Below are 4,895 nucleotides of genomic sequence, written 5' to 3' on the forward strand. Positions count from 1 at the left end.
TGTTTGCTTTTTTCAGCAATATGTATACAACTGTATATACACAGTAAAACCTGCTGCTCATCTGTAACTATTGTTTCTGATTTAAAAACACATTAACTGCAGTGCCCTTTTTATTGCAATCAAGGAAATCTTTAATTTGCTAAATTTTCAAGTGGTATTAAAACTATTCAAATATCTGCATACACAAAAAATTGCCATCATTGCCTGGATGGGGGTGCTATCTTCATGTGACTGTAACCACATATGGTCCAGCCAACATTATTGTAATGTTTGGTCAGTGCCCTAGATTTTTGTGCTGTCAGACCTGGATTACCATGCAGTTTCTTTTGAAAGTTTTGTTTGTACAATCCAAAGGCTCTTCCTAAACTCTTCGACTGTATGAAGAAGTTTATAATGTTCATAGTGCTAAATTGTTCTGTTACCAGTCCTTTAATATTGGTTAAATCTTAACCAGCAACTTGTATTAGCTTCCAGGTTTCAAATTCTGTATCAGATGTGTCCCTGTTGCATAATTTCAAAATGTGGAACTTGTTTTTTCTGTTAGTCAAGTGAGGAGGGGTTGAAGGGCTTCCCTTTTTTCCCTCCTTGTTTGACCACAACAGGCTTAATTCTTTAAGTGGATGTACTGGCCAATTCAGTAGGTGTTTGGTTCTTGTTATGATCACAGCAAGTAAGTAATCGGACAGGTTTTCTTGAGTTAGCAGAGGTTAACTTTATTGTACTTAAACCTAACTAATAATAATGCGCCAACTTTCATTCACACACTGGATGTTTACACAGTTACGATCAGGTGAGAAAGGTGTCGAGGGGTCTTTTATTGTCTTCCCCTGGTCTTATTTTAACAGGGGTTTATTTTTAAACACACTGTTTTGAGCTCCCCCTTTGCTGAATCCTTGTTCACCACTAATTATAAGGCAACGAAATGAGCACAAACAGGCTTTTTTAGCTTTAAAGAAGAGAAGTGAAATTTATTAAACCTTAAACTTAAGCTCTAATACAGTTAACGGCTACAGCTATACGCTGCGCCCACGCTAGCATGCACACACGATAAACACATGCAAATAGGGACAAAAAAGAGCAGAGGAAAAATAAAATGGAGAGGTTTGAGGCAATATCAGAAGAGTTTCTTGCTCGCTGTGCTTCGAGCTCACTGTAGCCCTTTTGTAAGTAGTCTTGCTTTTCGTTGGGGCTCAGTATTCTTCTTAAACCTTGTTCACTGTCAGAGACTTTTCTCTGTTGGGATTCATGTGTCTTCAATGGTTTCCAAAGCTGATGAGAGCAGACTGGAGGGAGGTGTTCAGTCCAGGAGAAAACAGCTTTCTGAGTTCAAAATCAAAAAACTCCAACAATCAGCCAGTCATGTGACCAAACTGGTCCGACCACATCTGTTTGTGTATTCGGCCATCTTAGCAGTTAACCTGGAATGCTAGCCTTTCCACTTCAACATCTGGTAATCAAAAGTCCATTGTGGATTAAATTGGAGCAGGGAATAGCCTCCTCGTCCTTTGACGTACTGTCTGGCGATACGCGAATGTCTTTCCAGTCAGGGGCTCCAATTGTTTAAAGCGAGTTCTTCAACAATAGTTTAAAATCAATGTTCATGTGGCAAAGTTAATTTTCCTCGCTCTTGCCAGGTGGGGGGGCGGGGGGCTTGCCTGACAACACACACAAATAGGTTACAGCGTGAGGAAAGGTAGATTGGCTGAGTTAGAATAAAGGGGTATACAGTCTGTGGGGTTTGGTGATGTTGCTGGCTTCTAGCTGAATTCGGTGGTCCTGAGGCTTTTGGTTTAAAAAAGTAGATGATTGGTTTGGTGAGTCTCTTGGAGACAGCGATGCGGCTGATTTCCTCCAACGGGTTTCTGATTGTAGCCGGAGTATGCAGAGATGATCAGTCAACGAGCAGGATTTGAAAGCTTTCAAGCTGGAATGAAGAGAGAGGACCCCCCCCCCCCCCCCCCCCCAATTTGAGTCTGCATGTGAAAGAGTCCAGTTGCTTCTCATTCTGCTGCAGGAAGACACAAGCTTAAAACCACAGATGAGAAGGGCTTGTTACATGACAATCAGTCATTCAGCATAGCAGTTAGCAGTATTTCTCTTGCTAAAATGAGCAGGTAGGTCCTTTAAACTTCCCGAGTATTGGTTTTTGCTGGGGCATGAGCAGATGTTTCGTCTCCCTCCTGACAAGAATTGCAGTGTAGGGCACAGTGTTGCAAATTTGGTAGCCATCTGAAGCTGCTGGCAAAGTTATCCTTTTAGCTGGTCTTTTTAAAATGACCTTAAAAAAATATATATATAAATTCAGATCTCCAGGATTAAAGAAAATTATCAGTCAACAGAGTACATTGTTGTAATAGTTCCAATGTGCTAAGATTTGCCTTGTGTGATATGCTCATTGATCAGCAACCTTGACTGTAATGGAGCTTGATGCACTCTGGTACAGAGGCCTCTGGCCCAGTTTTGGAATGGAAAGCCTCTTCTGATCAAATTAGATAAAAGAATTGAGCTTCAACAGAAAATGTTGAAGCGTTTTCCAGATTGACAACTGTATTGGGAACTCTGTTGTGAGCCACTAGATAATCTTTTGTAATCCCCAAAAGCAAGTCCCACCCACCCGCCCACCCCCGACAGGATTATTCGAATGTGGAATATTTTGTGTGACTTGAGGCAGAAACTATGACATTTAAAAGGGAATTGAGTAAATATTTGTAAAGAATGGATGCAGGAACATAGGATATGAGCATATAGCTGTAGTTGAACAGCTAGCAAACAGCAGCAGAGCCATGATCAGCCAAATGGATGCTTGTACTGTAATCTCTTTTACTTGGGGGTTTCTTGACAATGTTACATTCTTGAGTAGAAAGTAATCCACTGCATGTTACAGTGCACCTGCCATTTGTGCATTCTCCCTAACACCTTTTCTGTGTGTTCATGAATAGACAGCAGTTTCCATGAGCAGTCTCAAACTGGAAAACTGCTTGGTTGTAACTATATGGGATAGTATGCCAACATTTAACAATTATCCCAAGTCATCTATTGTTTATTAGAGAATATGTGGGATGTTTGTCACATTCTCCATAAATTAAAGTGGAAAGGGCCACATTGACAAACATATAAATGTGTTTGTGCTGAAGCTGAAATGCACAAGATGGTCAAAAAATGTTGTAATTTTTTTTGTAAATTTCCACTGGGCTTTGTTTCACATGCATGATTTAGAGGGATTGAGATTGTTCTCACCACTGCCAAACTGTGCATATTGGCATCTGTAGATTAGCTCCCAGATTATAAAGAATTATTTTATCAGGTCTGCATTCCCACGCTTAATCTCTGACTGCCAATTTATAATTGAGATTATGGGACAATATCCATTTTAACTTTCAGGTATTTCAAAGCCTGGATAAGGACAGATTTTTTTTATTTGTCATGTTGTTATAATCACAGAATGTGAATCTCAGAATGTTACAGCATTGAAGAGGCCATTCAGTCCATTGAGTCTGATGGCTCTTTCAGAGAGCAATCCAGTTAGTCCTCCTCCTCTGTTATTTCCCATATCCCTGCATTCATTTCTTCAAGTATTTATATGTTGTATAAGGTCGAATTTCTGTACAGAAATTATAAATAAAGTTTAGTGGACAATGCTGCTTTCATAATCCAGCACTGGGACATAATTTTATGTTCAAATCCTCCACTATCTAAATGAATTTTTAAATAAAACATTATGCTGCTGGATGACATGTTTAGCAGAACCATTAGCTGAAGTATGGGTGAAGAGACCAGTGACAGTGAAGCTAATCTCCAGATAAACATGGCAAATTATCAAACAGTATTAAACATCAAAAGTCAAAAGGGTGTGGGGTTGTCCCCAGCTATAGAATATTTGTAAGAATGAGTTCTGAAATTGAAGGGCGAGACAGTAGTAGGAGTCAAATATCCAACAAAATAAATAAGTTTGCAAATGGGCTGAATGGTCATCCTCATCTATATCTTTGCGTTTATGCAGATTTTAACTGCAGTTTACAGAGTATAATTGGGACCCTTACATTTCATTGTTTTCATTGTTCCTTCAATTAAGCATTGGGAAGACTGAAGTCATTGTTTTCAGTCCATGCTCCAGTCTGTTCACAACCTTGGTGTCATATTTGACCCTGAGATGAGCTTCGAACCACATGTTTGTGGTGTCATGAAAATCCCATATGCCAAATGGGAAATATTAATTTCATCGGTTGGAACTTTGCTTTTACTGGAAATTCTTACTCGTAACTTTAAAAAAAAATTAAATTGGAAGCCAAGGTGGCCACTGCAATTTACATTTGAAACACCAAAAGACCAGATAGGAGACGACTCATCTGACTCAACCTAATCAGGACAATGGGGCTCTCTCGGTGATTAAATTAACTGGAATGGCCTTATCAGCACAGTCGTCAGGGGCTTTCTACACCTATTAACTTTGAAAGTACCAACCACCCTCCCCCCCCACCCCGCCCCTCCAAGTGTGACTGGACAGCTTGAGGTGTGGCACCCTGAATCTCAGAGAAGATTCCAGAAAGACCTCATTAAAACAGCAAAGGGGCTTGATAATGTCATGTGACTGTGCAGCTGGAGCAACTGTAAGCTTTATCACACAGAAAACAGACAGGAGTAACTGAAAAGCCACTCTCTCTCCCCAGTAAAGATCAAGAGAAGATCCGGCTATAACTGGTAAAGCTCGTCAAGCTTACAGACCGCCACAGCCAGCAACTAGGGGACAAAAATCGAATCCCTCTTCTGCCTTCAGGAGCCCTGAAAGAAGCAAGCCCACCATTGTGCATGTGGCCCAGCGAGGACTTTAGGAATACAACTTCAGCTGTGGACTTGAGATTTAAATATATATTTAAATTTCATTTATTCCGGACTCT

The sequence above is a fragment of the Heterodontus francisci genome, chromosome 17 (assembly GCF_036365525.1).
Source record: "Heterodontus francisci isolate sHetFra1 chromosome 17, sHetFra1.hap1, whole genome shotgun sequence".
In the NCBI taxonomy this organism is placed as follows: Eukaryota; Metazoa; Chordata; class Chondrichthyes; order Heterodontiformes; family Heterodontidae; genus Heterodontus; species Heterodontus francisci.